This window comes from Saimiri boliviensis, chromosome 4 (assembly GCF_048565385.1).
Source record: "Saimiri boliviensis isolate mSaiBol1 chromosome 4, mSaiBol1.pri, whole genome shotgun sequence".
NCBI lineage: Eukaryota > Metazoa > Chordata > Mammalia > Primates > Cebidae > Saimiri > Saimiri boliviensis.
Window position 1 is genome coordinate 101,443,565 of NC_133452.1, and position 16,688 is coordinate 101,460,252.

A 16,688-nucleotide genomic window follows, 5' to 3' on the forward strand; every position below is an offset into this window, starting at 1 on the left:
TTCTTTTTTTTTTTTTTTTTGAGACAGAGTCTTGCTGTGTTGCCCAGGCTGGAGCATACAGTGGTGTGATTTCAGCTCACTGCAACCTCCGCATCCTGGGTTGAAGCGATTCTCGTGCCTCGGCCTCCTGAGTAGCTGGGATTACAGGTGCCCACCACCATGCCTGGCCAAGTTTTTGTACTTTTTATTAGAGATGGGGTTTCACTATGTTGGCCAGGCTGGTCTCAAACTCCTGACCTCAGGCGTTCCTCCCGCATCAGCCTCCCAAAGTACTAGGATTACAGGCGTGAGCCACTGCGCCTGGCAGCCCTCACTTTCATACCTCACGTCCAGGATATCTGCAAATCTCGTTGAGGCTGCCTTCAAAACATCCCCAGCTGGGCATGGTGGTGTATACCTGTAGTCCCAGTTACTCAGGAGGGTGAGGAGGGAGGATCGCTTGAACCCAGGAGTTCAAGGCTGCAGTGAGCTATGATCATGCCACGGCACTCCAGCCTAGGCAACAGAGCGAGACCTCACCTATAAAAAAAAATTAATTTTATTTATTTATTTATTTATTTATTTGAGGCGGAGTTTCGCCCTTGTTACCCAGGCTGGAGTGCAATGGCGCGATCTCGGCTCACCGCAACCTCCGCCTCCTGGGTTCAGGCAATTCTCCTGCCTCAGCCTCCTGAGTAGCTGGGATTACAGGCACGTGCCACCATGCCCAGCTAATTTTTTGCACTTTTAGTAGAGACGGGGTTTCACCATGTTGACCAGGATAGTCTCGATCTCTCGACCTCGTGATCCACCCGCCTCGGCCTCCCAAAGTGCTGGGATTACAGGCTTGAGCCACCGCGCCCGGCGCTATTTATTTATTTTTAAAGATAGGGTTTCACTATGTTGGTCAGGCTGATCTTGAACTCCCGACCTCAGGTGATCCGCCCGCCTTGGCCTCCATAGTGCTTGGATTACAGGCATGAGCCACCACGCCCAGCCAAGAATTAATTTTAAAACTCCACATTCTGAATGTGACCACAGCTCCCCACTCCACCGCCACTGCCCTGGCCTACCTCTCACCTGGTCATCTCAGTGGCGCCCTCTTTGTCCCTCTGCATCTCCATCACTTGCCCCCTTAGAGTCCACTCCCTAGTAGCCAGAGAGATGCTTTCAAAACCTAGGTGACATCAGGTCAGTCCCAAGCTCACAACTCTCCAGTGGCTCTTTCACTCGGGGTAAAAGCAAAGCCCTTCCTATGACCCACAAGGCCTTTAGGACCTGTGCTTCTGCACCCCCATCGCCTCCCTCACCTAACTTCCTGCCACTCCCCTGCACCCACTCAGCAACCTGGTGTACCTCAGAACACCTCCAAGTGCGTTCCTGCCTCAGGGCCTTTGCACTAGCCATTCCTCCTGCCTGGAATATTTCATCAGGTATCCACAGGGCTCCTCTGCTCAACTGTCATCTCAGAACAGCCACAAGCAAATAGGACCTGCTTTGGGAAGGCCCTCCCTGATCATCCCATCTGAAGGAGTGTCCTGGCCACTCTCTATCCCCTCGCCCTGCGTCGTGCTCCCTCACTCTGTGATTATTGTCTGTCCTCCCCAGTGGAAGAAAGCCTCCACAGGGCCACACTCTGTCTCGTTCACTGCTGTATCCCGGCACCTGCTGTGCCGCCTGGCTCCCGGCCAGTGTTCCATGTACATCTGCTAAATGTCTTTTTGCTGGTTTTTTGTTTTTTGTTTTGTTTTTTGAGATGAACTCTTGCTCTTGTCCCACAGGCTGGTGTGCAATGGCACGATCTTGGCTCACTGCAACCTCCACCTCCCAGGTTCGAGCAATTCTCCTGTGTCAGCCTCCCAAATAGCTGGGATTACAGGCGTCTGCCACCACGCCTGGCTAATTTTTGGTATTTTTAGTAGAGACGGGGGTTTCACCATGTTGGCCAGGCTGGTCTCGAACTCTCGACCTCAGGTGATCTGCCCACCTCGGCCTCCCAAAGTGCTGGGATTACAGGCATGAGCCACTGCACCGGGCCCATCTGCTGAATGTTGACTTGGATGGCAGATTGCACTATCTGGGTTTGTGCACATGGCTTCCCCTGCCTGGAGGATACCTTACTATCTCTAAGGTCCCCAGCTTGCAGATACTGCTTGGCACATAGTAAATAGCCAGGTAGGATTCTCTGTACAAATGGATACACGAAGAGAGGAAGGAGCTCACGGCAGGGCAGGAGAGACCACTGTGTGGGGCTCAGGGAACTGGAATTCCAGAGAAACTCCTGCCACTCACCATCGTTGAGGCCTTGGGCAAGTCGCTTCACCTCTTTGAACCTTGGTTTTTCACCCATAAAAAGGGCATGGTGATCTCTGTGCTGCTGGTCTCACAGGGCTGTTGTCAGGATGGCATGACAAAGGCAGGTCAGAAAGGCACAGGGACAGCCCTCCTCAAGTTGCAGCTCTCCCACGAGGCTGCACCTGACACCCCGCCTTGCCAGGCCAAACACTCCTTTCTCTGAGCCCCCAAGGAGCCCTTGAGCCCCTCATAGATTGTGCATGTATGTGCGTGCGTGCGTGCGTGCATGTGTGTGTGTCAGGGCCCTGCTGGTGTTTTTATGAAAGGATATTTTTGGCTGGGCCCAGTGCTCAAGCCTGTAATTCCAGCACTTTGGGAGGGCGAGGCGGGCAGATCACAAGGTCAGTAGTTCAAAAGCAGCCTGGCCAACATAGTGAAACCCCATCTCTACTGAAATACAAAAAAGAAAAATTAGTCAGGCATGGTGGTGCGCACCTATAGTCCCAGGTAGTCGGGAGGGTGAGGCAGGGGAATCCCTTGAACCCAGGAGGCGGAGGCTGCAGTGAGCTGAGATTGAACCACTGCACTCCAGCCTGGCAACAGAGCAAGACTCTGTCTCAAAAAAATTTTTAAAAAGATATATTTTTATGACTCTCCTCCCCAAATTGTGCACCCCTTGAGATGGGCCCTGCCTCTCCTCTTTGCGTCCATTGGTCCTTCCCTGTGCCAGGCAGCTAGAAGTGCTCCTGGGACATCTGATGACTGACCAGGTACACTTGTTGAACGCCATCGATGTATAAGTGTGCTATGAATAACTCAGGTGGCGACTTTAGACCTGCTCAGCTGGCTGGGGTGAGGCAATGCAGCAAGGGGCATTTGGGTTCTGGGGCTGGAGGGCCTGGTGGGGCCTCAGGGGCCCTGCCTGAGAGGAGTGGAGGGAGGTGGTGCTGGGCTGGCCAAGTTCGCTGTGCGCCAAGGGCTGGACAGCTTCCTCCCCAGGCATGGGCCACCTCGGCCGCATCTCCTGAGCTGCAGGGTGGAGGCTTTGCTGCCCACCAGCATTCCTGGCTCTGTGTACCCGTGATCTCATCCCAGCCCTCAGCCACCCACAGGGCAGGAGGCTCTGCCCCATTGTGCAGATGAGGTAGCCATGCCCTGCCCTGGGATGGTCACCCTGCTTGGGCTCAGGGCACTCTAGTGGGGTAGAGGGAACGTGGTCACGGAGATCACCCCATGCTGTCCCGCGGGGTTTAATAAGCCCCATTGATCTGTCCATACATGGAGTAAGCCCTGGTCTACTGACCCTCCTGTGGGCTGCTGGGGGACGTGGGTCCCAGGGTTTTTCAGATTCAGCTGTTCTCCCTCTGCTGTCTCAGGGACCCAGACAGGGCTGGCTGACAAACAGGTCCTGGCCGGGAGGGGCGTGGGGCTGAGCGAGCGAAACTTCTTTTAGGAAGGAAATCTCGGGCCAGGTTGAGAAACCAGCATCTTGCCAAGGCCTGGGGGGTGAGGGAGCCCAGGTGAGCCGACTCAGTCCTCAGGAATGGGTGGGGTCTCCAGGAGAGGCAGGCACTTCCTCCACCCCAGCCCAGGGTCCTGCTCAATCCTTATTGAGGAGTTTCCTGGCGACAGGCAGTGACCTGTCGGCCGCCTGTGTGGGAAGCCGCTTGGCGTGGCCCTCCCCATCTCATTAGTGGTGATTCACCCGGACTCACCTGGCTGCCAGGGACCTGTCCCACTACCCGCTGGAACCAGCTCAGCCAGCACCCTCGGAGGGGCAGAGACCTTGTTCCCTTTGTTCCCCATCCTCCGTGGTGTCCAGGACAGAGCATGCCAGGCACACCGTCAGAGCTCAGAATTCATTCATTTGACTGACAAATATTTACTGAGCACCTACTGTATGCCAGGCACTGGGTGAGGTGCTGGGGCTACAGAGTGAACCAGGCAGACCCAAATCCCTGCCCTCTTGGAACTCACATTCTTGTGGGAAAAGTCAGACAGTAAACAAATAAATAAGTGAATCACACAGGCTGTAAAAGATGGTGAGTGCTGTGGAGAAAAATAAAGCCAGGAGGAGTGTGAGATGGGGACCATGACTTTATTTTTTGTTTTTTTTGAGAAGGAGTTTCACTCTTGTTGCCAAGGCTGGAGTGGCAATGGCACAATCTCGGCTCACCACAATCTCTGCCTCTCAGATTCAAGCCATGCTGCTGCCCCAGCCTCCCAAGTAGCTGGGATTACAGGCATGAGCCATGATGCCCAGCTAGGGGCCATGGCTTTAAATAGGGTGTTCAGGGCGGGCCTTTCTGAGAAGGTGGTATTTGAGCAAAATCTGATGAAGGTGGAGGTGAAGAAGGGAGGTGGGCAGATAAGGGAGAAATAAGCTTTACCAGGAAACAGGGAGTGCAAAGGTCCTGGGGTGGGAGTGGGGGTCTGGGTGGTTTTAGGAACAGCCAGGAGACGCATCGCTGAAGCAAGCTGGCAACAGGGCAGGTAGCAGAATATATGATCAGAGAGGTGGAGGCAGCGCAGACCTATAGGTCTTTGTAAGAAATTTGGCTTTTTCTCAGTTGATTTCTGTCCAAATGCTCCCAAATCCGCCAGTTGAACCTGAGGCCAGCCCCCCAGTCTTCTGCCTGGCTTGGGGCTCACGGAGATAACTCAAGGGTCAGGAGCGTTTTCCCTGGGAGGCTACGTCCCAGCAGGGTCTGGGTTGATGAGTTTGCTGGACAGAGGCCAGGTGCCCGTGGAGCAGATGAGTGGAGGAAGGCTGTCCAGGGAGCAGGTACCCGCTGCAGGGGATCTGGTGGGAAAAGGACCAGAAAGGAGCTGAGGCTGAAAGAGAAGGGTGAGGCTCGTAAGAGCCAGCCTCACTCAACCCACCTCAACCTGTCCTTCCAGGCTCAGCCAGGACCGTGCCCCAGCTGACACTCTGGGCTCCGACCTCTGTCTGTACTCTGGGCCTTTGCACATGCTGTTCCTTCGGCCTGGATATCCTCACTGTCCTTTGCCTGGTGAATTCCCACGAATCCTGGCAGTCTTGCCTTAGACATCACATCCTCCACGAAGTGGTCCCTGTGGTTCCAGAGCAGGGAGTTCTCCCATGGGCCCAGCACACCCTCCACTGATGCATCTTCCACACTGTATCGTAACTGCCCACTTTGGGGTCTTGCTTGTCTGTGAGACCGTGGCCTCCACGAGGGCTTGGACCATGCTGGGGTTTGCCTAGAAAGGAGGCTGCCACAGGGGTGAGCAAAAACGCGCACTCGGATTTGGATCCGTCGGATGTTTCCAAGCAGAGTGACAAGATCAGACTCACATTTTAGGAAGATGTCGCTGACTGCAATGTCTACGTTGGGTGGGGGGCAGGGCTGGAGGTGGGCAACAGCTTAGAGGCTACTGCAATAGTCCAAGCAGGTGGAAGGAAGGCTAGAACCAGCATGTCAGCTGCTAGGAGCAGGAGGAGCACGATCTGGGAGAAGCTTTTAGAAGACATTGACAGGGCCGGGCGCGGTGGCTCAAGCCTGTAATCCCAGCACTTTGGGAGGCCGAGGCGGGTGGATCACGAGGTCAAGAGATCGAGACCATTCTGGTCAACATAGTGAAACCCCGTCTCTACTAAAAATACAAAAAAATTAGCTGGGCATGGTGGCGTGTGCCTGTAATCCCAGCTACTCAGGAGGCTGAGGCAGGAGAATTGCCTGAACCCAGGAGGCGGAGGTTGCGGTGAGCCGAGATCGCGCCATTGCACTCCAGCCTGGGTAACAAGAGCGAAACTCCGTCTCAAAAAAAAAAAAAAAAAAAAAGAAGACATTGACAGGACCTGATGACCACTGGCCCTGGGGACAGTGAGAAGGGAGTGAAGGGTGGGTCCAGCTTTCTCTCTGTTCTTTTGTGTCATTCTTCATGTCTTGCTGGTGAACAGATATGACTTCCTTAGACACAATATAGCACAGTGGTTATGAGCACAGGCTTGGGAGCCTGACCTCTGGGCTTAGCTCTCATCTCCACTACATCCTCAAAGGGTGACATTTGGGCAGATTTACTCAACCTCTCTCTGTCTCTCAGTTTACCCATCTGTAAGGCAAAGATGGTAAATGAGATTTAATTACTGCATTTCATGGATTCTGAGATGATTAAAATTGATCTCCATTTTAACATTTTGGAAATCAGGGTGGGTCTGAAAAATCAATGGCATGTCAAGGATTAATTGGCAGCACTGTTTCGTGATTCACAAATAACGCCGCGTCTAATGATGGATGGAACTGTAGATTTGATGAAACACAAAAATACATGGCGAGACCAGTACCTGGCATGTCATAAGGCGTGAATAAATGTTAGCTGGTATTATTACTGCCATAATTTGTTTTCTGGAGAATTGTTTGTCATACAAGGTAACAAATGCCCAATCAGAAAAGAAACAAATGTAATTAGGAGCTAAAAGAGAAATGAAAGTCGGGCGTGGTGGCTCACGCCTGTAATCCCAGCACTTTGGGAAGCCAAGGTGGGTTGATCACTTGAAGCCAGGAGTTCGAGACCAGCCTGGGCAACATGGTGAAACCATGTCTCTAAAAAAACCAAAAAAAATAGCCAGTCTCATAACCTAGTCTCAAAGTAAATAAATAGAGTAAAAATTTTTTAAAAAGAGAAAAGAAGCTAATTTGTAAATAGATACAAATACTTCAAATTTTTAGTAATTTCCCCAAAAAACTCCCAAAGCCTAATACTTCCCCTGAAAGATCCTGTAGAATTCTGCCAAAGTTCCAGAGAAAACTTTAGAAATTCCTCCTTTACAAAGGGGACCAGAACTCCTGGCTCCCTGACCGGCAGGGGGAACCAGGGCATGTCCCCAGCTGACTTCGGGGGGTGTTCCCTGTGTCCTTGTGAATTTCCCTGAGTCACCATTACTCACTGCCCACAATCAGGGCTCTGCTACCTTCCAACCAGGAGACCAACACCCGGGCATCAAGGGCCATCCTCAAACAAAAGTGTGATTATAACGCATTCCGCACGGGCTCTAAAACGTCCCCAGCTCCGGAGAGCAGGGTGACCCTCACCAGCGTCTTATTTCTGGCCTCCTGGGTTGTGTTCCTGCCTACTGACTTGGCAAATCCCGGTCGACTCGCCTTGTTTTCTCTCCTCACTTAAATACATGTCTAGAAAAAGCCTCCGCCCCCACAGACCCTGCTGTGTGTGGAGAGGGTGGCAGGCCGGGAGGAGGAGGAGGAGGAGAGACAGGGCGGCTGGCTCGCTGCGGAAGAGAAGGCTTGGCCCAGGCAGGCGCCCCTCAGCCCAGCTACCGGGGGAAGCAACACTTCCCGGGCCGGTCCTGCGTTCCTTCCAGCTCAGCCAGGACCCTCAGCGCAGCTCTTATTTCTCCTGCTGTTTCCTGCATTGACAAGGGGCCATCTTGGTTGCTCCCACCCTGTCAGGCTCACACTCCAAGGTCTGGTGACTGGGGCAGGCTTGCTCCTGGGCTTGGGGGCCTGAAATCCCAAGAGTCTGACCACATGCAGGCCTTGTGCACGGGCACACGCACATAGCATGCAGACTCCAGGCAGCTGGGGGAAAGAGTTCGGTTGCCCCCCAGCCAACATGCTCCCAGCTCTGCAGGCTCCCAGCCAGATGGGAAGCAGGACATGTGTGTCTCAAACACTCTTCCAGGGAAAATGAAGGACCCGGCAGTCAGACATGGGTCTCTCGGGAGGCTCTTTGGACATGACAATTGCCCTGTCTCCTGGCACTCAGACATCAGGACAGCATTTTCCAGCTCCACGGCCCGACCCTGCTGCCTCAGTCTAAGGCGCCTTCATTCCAGAATACGAAGCCTCTGGCAGCTCTGTCCACTCGCGGGTTCTATTCTGCCCCTGCTCTGGGCTGGTGTAGGCACCAGGACAGTTCCAAAGCCTCAGGACACCCGTCTCTGTCTCAGAGATGCTCCACTCGCACTGGGAATATGGAACCAACAAGGAAAAATGCAGGGTTCCTCCCCAGCCCAATTGCCACAGGAGCCCAGAAAAAAAAAGGGGGCGTCAAGAGGGGGCTGGAAGCAACGCTAGGTCTGTCAGCTCCACTGTGCTTCCATCTGAACCATGTTTATTTTAAGTTAGGGTGCTTTGCAAATGCCGTGTCAGGCCTCTGCCTCCGCGGAGATCATTGCTCTCCAACGTTCCCCACTCCACAGTGTTGAAATGAGCTGTCTCCTTGTCTATCTGTCCATTAAAGTGTGACTCCCTGGAGGCAGGGTTGTGCCTGTTTCATCTCTTTTTTTTTTTTTTTTGAGACCGAGTTTCATTCTTGTTACCCGGGTTGGAGTGCAATGGCGCGATCTCGGCTCACCGCAACCTCCGCCTCCTGGGTTCAGGCAATTCTCCTGCCTCAGCCTCCTGAGTAGCTGGGATTACAGGCACGCACCACCACGCCCAGCTAATTTTTGTATTTTTAGTAGAGACGGGGTTTCACCATGTTGACCAGGATGGTCTCGATCTCTTGACCTTGTGATCCGCCCACCTCGGCCTCCCAAAGTGCTGGGATTACAGGCGTGAGCCACTGTGCCTGGCCTTTTTTTTTTTTTTTTTTTTTTTTTTGGAGACAAGGGTCTTATTCTGTCACCCAGACTGGAGTCAGTGGCAGTGGCACAATCCCAGCTCACAGCTCACTGCAGCCTCAACCTCCCAGCTCAAGCAATCCTCCTGCTTCAGCCTCTTGCGTAGCTAGGACCACAGGTGCACATCACTATACCTGGCTAATTTTAAAATTTTTTTGTAGACACGGGATCCTACTATGTTGCCCAGACTGGTCTCAAACTCCTAGGTTAAGTCAGTCCTAGTGTCTCAGCCTCCCAAAGTGCTGGGATTACAGATGTGAGCCACAACACCCAGCCTGTTTCACCCTCAATTGCCTGCGCCCGAATACAGCAAGCAGCCACACATGGTGCCCAGCTCTGTGGGACACTGGACTGACGCTTAGGTCAACCTGGGGTGACAAGTGCTACCATTCCCACTTATCTTCCTCATTTTTAAGATGAGCAGGCAGAGGCCCAGGGAGGATAACAGCTTTGTCTGTGGTCCTCCAGTTAGGAAGTAGCTGGGCTGAGTTCCCGGGGCTCACGCCTGTAATCCCAACCCTTTGGGAGGTTGAGGAGGGCAGATTGCTTGAGCCCAGGAGTTCAAGACCACCCTGGGAAACATAGAGAAACCCTGTCTCTACAAAAAATACAAAAATTATCGACTTGTGGTAGCACACACCTGTAGTCCCAGGTACTCGGGAGGCTGAGGTGGGAGGATCACCTGAGCCCAGGGTAGTTGAGGCGGCAGTGAGCTGTGATCACACAACTGCACTCCAGCCGGCGTGACAGGTTGAGACCTCATCTCAATAAAAAGTAAAAAAAAAAAAGAAAAGGAAGTAGCAGATCTGGGCTTTCAATCAAGGTCCATCTAACCCCAGAGCCTTCACCCTTGACCACTGTACCATCTGCATGCCTGGAAGATGCTGGCACAGAGACGAGTTGGGGGTGCTTAATATAAACGCTAGCTGTTGGCCAGGTGAGGGGGCTCACACCTGTAATCCCAGCACTTTGGGAGGCCAAGGCAGGTGGATCCCCAGAGGTCAGGAGTTCAAGACCAGACTGACCAATATGGTGAAACTCTGTCTCTACTAAAAATCCAAATTTAGCCAGGTGTGGTGGCACACACCTATAATCCCAGCTACTTGGGAGGCTGGGGGAGGAAAATCGCTTGAACTCAGGAGATGTAGGTTTCAGTGAGCTGAGATCGTGCCCCTGCACTCCAGCCTGGGTGACAGAGCAAGACTCCATCTCAAAAAAAAAAAAAAAAAAAAAAAAATTAAAAACACTAGCTGTTGTGATAATACTGCTCTCACAACTCATTGAGGTTGCATTTTTATTCCCATTTTAATCATAAAGAAACAGCTCAGAAGGGTTCGATAATTTGCCCAAGACTACGCAATTAGAAAGTGGTGGGGTTAGGTCTGGTTTGAACCCAAGTCTCATCTGATTTTACAACCTATGCTTTAACCACACACTATCCATTTTCGGGAACCATCTCTGGCCCTGCTCCACTGCACCCCCAATGGTTGACTGATGCTGTCTTTCTGGCAGACCCCATATCTGGAATTTTCTCTTACTCACCTCTTTCTCTTGGGTAGCACTTGAACTTTTTTTTTTTTTTTTTTTGAGATGGAGTTTCACTCTTGTTGCTCAGGCCGGAGTGCAACGGTGCGATTTCAGCTCACTGCAACCTCCACCTCCCAGGTTCAATTGATTCTCCTGCTCCAGCCTCCACCTGTAGCTGTGATTACAGATGCCCGCCACCACACCCAGCTAACTTTTTGTATTTTTAGTAGAAATGGAGTTTCACCATGTTGGTCAGTCTCGTCTCGAACTCCTGACGTCTAGTGATCCACCCACGTCAGCCTCCCAAAGTGCTGGGATTACAGGCCTGAGCCACAGTGCCCAGCCCAGCACTAGAAGTTTTTTTTTTCCTTTGAGGTAGAGTCTCACTCTGTCACTCAGGCTGGAGTGCAGTGGTGTGATCTCAGCTCACTGCAATCTCCACTTCCCGGGTTCAAGAGACCCTGCCTCAGTCTCCCGAGTAGCTGGGATTACAGGCACCCACCACCACACCCGGCTAATTTTTTAAATTTGATTTTTAGTGGAGACGGGCTTCACCAAGTTGGGCTGGCTGATCTGGAACGCCTGGCCTCAAATGATCCGCCGGCCTTGGCCTCCCCAAGTTCTGGGATTACAGGCATGAGCCACCACACTCGGTCTGAACTTTGAATCTAACTTTCCACCCAGAAGCAAAAATGCAGGGACCCTCTCCAGCTGCCGCAGCTTTCCTTTGGCCTCCATTGGGCCTCATGGTGCCTCTCCCAAAGCTTGCTTAACAGAGCCAAAACAGCCCTGGCTTTGAACTTCTCAACCACAACTTTTTCACCAAGTTTAACCTTGGAAGAGATGTCAGGAGAAAGATAACAGTGGTGAATGGCCCCTGAGAAGGATGACAGGGGCTGTGTGCAGGCTTCTGGCCTGCCCTGGAAGGCCACTCCTTTCCTTGGTGGCATTTGCTGGGCCAAGGCAAATACGGTCGTGGCCTTGGCCCGTCTTTGCAGCTCATATGAGCACCTCTCCCGCCACAGGCTGAGAGTGGAAAGCTCTCGCTCAGCGGACCGGAGGCTTTGTTCAGCTCACCAAGGGTCATAGAGAAAGCACATTCCTTTGACAAAATACTGGGTCCATCCCATAATCACACTCAATGGACACATTCCTGGAGTGGTGAGAAGAAATTATAGTAGTTTTCCAAAAAGGGACTTTGCTCACCTATCACCCATTAAAATGGCTACTAGGAAAGAAATAGCAAATAACAAGTCTTGCTGGGAACACTGGAAGGCTGTGCACTGTTGGTGGGATGACAGGATGGTGCAACCACTGTGGAAAACAGTATGGCAGTTCTAAGAAATTAAAACTAGAACCACTAATTAATTTTTAATTAAATTAAAACTGGAACTATTGTATGATCCAGTAATTCCACTTTTGGATATTTATCCAAAAGAATTAAAATGAAGATTTTTTGTTTGTTTGTTTGAGACAGAGTTGCCCAGGTTGGAGTGCAATGGTATGATTTCGGCTCACTGCAACCTCTGCCTCCTGGGCTCTCCTACCTCAGCCTCCCAAATAGCTGGGGTTACGGGCACCCGGCTAATTTTTGTCTTTTAATAGAGACGGGGTATCATCATATTGGCCAGGCAGGGTCTCGACCTCCTGAGCTCAGGTGATCCCCACTCCTTGGCCTCCCAAAGTACTGGGATTACAGGAGTGAGCCACCACGCCCAGCCTAAAATCAAGATGTTGAAGAGATTTTTTTCACTCCCCTGCTTATTACAGCATTATTCACAATATCCAAGGTACCTCACACCTAGATGGCCTATTGAATAATGAATGGATAAAGAAAGTGTGGTGTCTATATATACAATGGAATATTATTCAGCCTTAAAAAGGAAGGAAATCCTGTCATATACTACAACATGAATAAAACTTGAGGACATTATGCTAAGTACTTCACTTATTTCTAGGCAGTCATACACACATAGCAAAAACCATATGATTCCATTTATATGCATCTAGAGTCGTCAGACTCATAGAAACAGAAAGTAGAATGGTGGTTGCCAGTGGCTGAGGAGAGGAGGAAATGAGGAGATTGTTTTTTAGAGACAGAGTCTCACTCTGTTGCCCAGGCTGGAGTGCAGTGATGCAATCTCAGCTCACTGCAACCTCCGCCTCCCAGGTAAAAGCAATTCTCATGCCTCAGCCTCCTGGATTACAGGCATGCAGCACCATGCCTGGCTAATTTTTCTGTATTTTTAGTAGAGACAGGGTTTCACCATGTTGGCCAGGCTGATCTTGACTCCCAACCTCCCAACTCCCAAGCCAGGTGATCTGCCCATCTCGGCCTCCCAAAGTGTTAGGATTATAGGCATGAGCCACTGTGCCTGACCAGGTGTTTTTTAATGAGTATACTTTCAGTTTTGCAAGATGAAAAGTTCTGAGGCTGGACCCAGTGGTTCATGTCTGTAATCCTGGCACTTTGGAAGACCGAGGCAGGCAGATCACTTGTGGTCGGAAGTTCGAGACCAGCCTGACCAACATGGAGAAACCCCGACTCTACTGAAAATACAAAAAAAAAAAAAATTAGCCAGGTGTGGTGGCACATGCCTGTAATCCCATCTACTTAGGAGGCTGAGGCAGGAGAATCACTTGAACCCCCGGAGGCAGAGGTTGCGGTGAGCCGAGATCACGCGATGGCATTCCAGCTTGGGCAATAAGAGTGACACTAAAAAAAAAAGTGGTGGCAGGGAGACTTGCTATTTCCTCATTTTGGAGGTATCTATGATATTTACTGAGCTAGGCATTTAATCTACATTATTTTCACTTTCTTTAATTATCACCACTACTTAACGTTATAACATTATAGGCATCAGCCTTTCTTTCTCTCTTTTTCTCTTTTCTTCTCTTTCTTTAGGTCTCACTCTATCACCCAGACTGGAGTGCAGTATCACAATCATTGCTCACTGCAGCTTCAACCTCCCAGGTGCAAAACGACCCTCCCACCTCAGCCTCCCAAGTAGCTGGGACCACAGGTGCACGTGACCACACCCAGTAAATTTTTGTATTTTTTTGTAGAGACAGGGTTTCACCATGTTGCCCAGGCTGATCTCGAACTTCTGGGTTCAAACAGTCCTCCTGCCTCAGCTTCCCCAAGTGCTGGGATTAGAGGCGGGCATCACTATTTCCTTTTCACAGCAGAGGAAACCAGGACCAGGGATAGAAACTGATTTACAGGAGTCCCAAATTAGACTCAGGTTTGTCTACCTTCAAACCTGGGGGCTCTCGGCACCCCCTCCCAGCTAAGTGCTTCCAGCTGAGTGCCTCCTGACTCAAGCTCCCTCTCATTGACAGAAAGGAAATGGGCTTTCAACGAAAGCTCATTCATTTCCACGAATGAGCATCAGTTCCTTGGCAACAAGCCATATTTGTCTTCTATTTCTTGACTTACTTGCTAGAAGAATTAAGCACAACGCTGGGCACATGTAGTTCGTGGGTAACAAACACTTAAGAAGTGGTTGATTTAAAGTAAAATAGTCCGGTTGAAGTGGTTCATGCCTGTAATCCCAGCACTTTGGGAGGCCAAGGCAGGCGGATCACCTGAGGTCAGGAGCTCAAGACCAGCTTGGCCAACATGGTGAAACCCCATCTGTACTGAAAATACAAAAAATTAGCGGGGTGTGGTGGCAGGTGCCTGTAATCCCAGCTACTCAGGAGAATTGCTTGAACCTGGGAGGTGGAGGTTGGGGTGAGCCTGGGCAACAGGAGTGAAACTCTGTCTCAAAAAATAATAATCACAATAATTTAAAATAAATAAATAAAACAACTTACAACTTCTCAAAGCACCAGGATGAACTTTCAAAGAAAATATCATTTAAACACTTTCAGCTCATAAAGCATTTTCACATACATTAGCCTATGTGCTCCCGATGGAGTAACTGGATAAAATAGATCATTATCATCTCCGTTTTACAGATGAGGAAGTGCGGCGTGGAGAGGGATGTGTTTGAGGTCATGCAGCAAGGATTACAATTCCTATAGGCACGACTTAACAGGCATCTCAGGATGGAAGTCTGCGTTGCCTTTGCAGGTGGTCTGGTAAACTGGGGCTGGGCACCCTGTCTTGCTCGTGGTTCTCTGTTGATCCTGTGCTGTGTTCACCTGACGTTGAGGGGGCGAGCCTCGCTCATTGCAGCCAAATAAACTCCAGACGGTCCTGAAGGCTGCAGGCGCCTTTCTTGAGATTGCAGTTGCTGCACTGGATACTCAGCCAAACACCATGTGCCAGTGACTGTCACGTGGGGGCATTTCCAGCACCTGGAAACGGCTTGTCAGGAGGGTCAGACCAGAGTCCAGCTAAGCAGAAAGGCCTGGCAGCTGGCACCAGGCAGGGAGGCACAGACAGGGTCAGGCTGGGAGACATAGTGCCATGCCACTTATAGGAGCCGACCAGGTCTGCTGTCCAGGGGGTTAGAGATGCATTTGGCCAAAGGGGCTGGAGTGGGCAGGGCAGGAGACCAAGACTCCTTGCTCTCTGCCCTGGTTCCCACCTTGCCCAAGTGGACCCGAGGATTCTGGCCTAGAGTGAAGATAGTCAGTGGCCTGCAGACAGGGCAGCGGGGTGGCCCAACCACATCTGTTGAGCCTTTTCATTATGACATTTTTACCCTGATTACAAAAGTATCTTGTGTTCATAACAGACAAACTGAGGGCTGGCTGGGCGCGGTCTGTGGCTCACGCCTGTAATCCCAGCACTTTGGGAGGCCAAGGTGGGTGGATCACAAGGTCAGGAGTTCAAGACAAGCCTGGCCAACATGGTAAGCCAGGCACAGTGGCGCTTGCCTATAATCCCAGCTGCTTGGGAGGCTGAGGCAGGAGAATCGCTTGAACCCAGGAGGTGGAGGTTGCAGTGAGCCAAGATCGTGCCACAGCACTCCAGCCTGGGTGACCAGAGTGAGACTCTGTCTCAAAAAAAAAAAAGGCAAACTGAGGACTATCAAAAAACCCTACATATGCACGAAATGAAAATCACCCGTGGTGCTGTCTCTTTTTAACTGTATAAAGTACAAAAGTTGAAAAGCAAATGCTCCTGTCTCCTTGTCTCCTTCCTCTCTTCTCTTCCCTCCCCATCAGAGTCCACAATGGTGGCAGTTACTAAGATGGCTTCTCTCTTCTCCTCCCTTTGGAAGGAGTGGCGCAGTTTTTTCCCCAAGAGGGAAAACAAAACCTCAAGTCACTGTTTTGATTGAAAACATGAATGTCCATTTCACTCTCATTCTTTTTAAGTATGAAATATGTCGGTGACAAGGCACTCTGGAGAGTTTCCTGGCTCTGTTTACTCAGGACACCTTTTTGAGACCAGCCTGGCTAACATGGTGAAACTCCGTCTCTACTAAAAAACATATAAAAATTAGCACTCCAGCCTGGGTGACAGAGTTAGACTCTGTCTCAAAAAATAATAATAATAATAATAAAAAAATTTTAAAAAAAGATTATGAGAAGTCGGGCACGGTGGCTCATGCCTGTAATCCCAGCACTTTGGGAGGCTGAGGTGGACAGAGCACCTGAGGTTGGGAGTTCGAGACCAGCCTGGCCAACTGGGCATAGTGGCTCACGCCTATAATCCAAGCACTTTGGAGGCCAAGGCGGGTGGATCACCTGAGGTCGGGAGTTCAAGACCAGCCTGATCAACATGGTGAAACCCCATCTTTAAAAAATATAAATAAATAAATAAATAAATAAATAAATAAAAGAGACCAGCCTGGCCAACATGGCAAAACCCCATCTCTACTAAAAATATAAAAATTAGCCAGGTGTGGTGGTGCATGCCTGTAATCCCAGCTACTCGGGAGGCTAAGGCAGGAGAATCTCTTGAACCCAGGAGGTGGAGGTTGCAGTGAGCAGAGATCATGCCAGTGCATTCCAGCCTTTGCAATGGGAGTGAGACTCCATCTCAAAAGAAAAAGGGGGTTAAAGGCTGGGCGCGGTGGCTCACGCCTGTAATCTCAGCACTTTGGGAGGCCAAGGTGGGTGGATCACGAGGTCAAGAGATCGAGACCATCCTGGTCAACATGGTGAAACCCCGTCTCTAATAAAAATACAAAAAATTAGCTGGGCATGGTGGCGCGTGCCTGTAGTCCCAGCTACTCAGGAGGCTGAGGCAGGAGAATTGCCTGAACCCAGGAGGCGGAGGTTGCAGGGAGCTGAGATCACGCCATTGCACTCTAGCCTGGGTAGCAAGAGTGACACTCTGTCTCAAAAAAAAAAAATGAAGAAAATAATAAAATTTATA